Source organism: Colobus angolensis, unplaced genomic scaffold (genome assembly GCF_000951035.1).
Source record: "Colobus angolensis palliatus isolate OR3802 unplaced genomic scaffold, Cang.pa_1.0 Scaffold523, whole genome shotgun sequence".
NCBI classification, from domain to species: Eukaryota; Metazoa; Chordata; class Mammalia; order Primates; family Cercopithecidae; genus Colobus; species Colobus angolensis.
This window is the reverse complement of record NW_012118744.1, coordinates 346,431-347,572: the sequence shown is the minus strand read 5'-3', so window position 1 is coordinate 347,572 and position 1,142 is coordinate 346,431.

The window sequence follows — 1,142 nt, the reverse complement described above, 5'->3', positions numbered from 1 at the left end:
GATCTGGTAGCATTCCTTCCAAAAATATTCCAAACAATAGAAAAAAAGGGAATTCTCCCTGACTTATTTAAAGAGAGCAGCATCATCATGATACCAAAGCCTGGCAGAGACACAACAAAGAAGAAAATTTCAGGCCAGTATCCCTGATGATCATCTATGCAAAAATCCTCAATGAAATACTGGCAAGTCAAATCCAGAGGCACACCAAAAAGTTCATCCACCACGGTCAAGTCGACTTCATACCTAGGATGCAAGGCTGGTTCAGCATACGCAAATCAATAAGCATAATCCTTCACATTAACAGAACGAATAACAAAAACCACATGATTATCTCAATAGATGTAGAAAAGACCTTTGAGAAAATTCAAAACCCTTTCATGCTAAAAACTCTCTATAAACTATGTACCGATGGAATGGATCTCAAAATAATAAGAGTTATTTATAACAAACTCACAGTCAATATTATACTGAGTGGGCCAAAACTAGAAGCATTTCCTTGGAAAACTGGCACGAGACAAGGATGCCCTCTCTCACCACTACTATTAAACACAGTATTGGAATTTCTGACCAGGGCAATCAGGCAAGAGAAAGCAATACAAGGTATTCAGATAGGAAAAGAGGAAATCGAATAGTCTCTGTTTGCAGATGATATGATTGCATATTTGGAAAACCCCATCCTCTCAGCCCCAAATATCCTTAAGCTGATAGGCAACTTCAGCAAAATCTCAGGATACAAAATCTATGTGCAAAAATCACTAGCATTCCTATACACCAATAACACACAAAGAGAAAGCCAAATCATGATTGAACTCCCATTCACAATTGCTACAAAGAGAGTAAAATACCTAGGAACACAACTTTCAAGGAAAGTGAAGGACCTCTTCAAGGAGAGCTACAAACCACTGCTTAAGGAAATGAGAGGACACAAACAAATAGAAAAACATTCCATGCTCATAGACAGGAACGTCCATACTCTCCAAAGTAATTTATAGATTCAATGCTATCCCCAACAAGCTACCACTGACTTTCTTCACAGAATTGAAAAAAACTACTTTAAGCTTTATATGGAACCAAAAAAGAGCCCACATAGCCAAGGCAATCCAAAGCAAAAAGAACAAAGCTGGAGGCATCACGCTACCTGA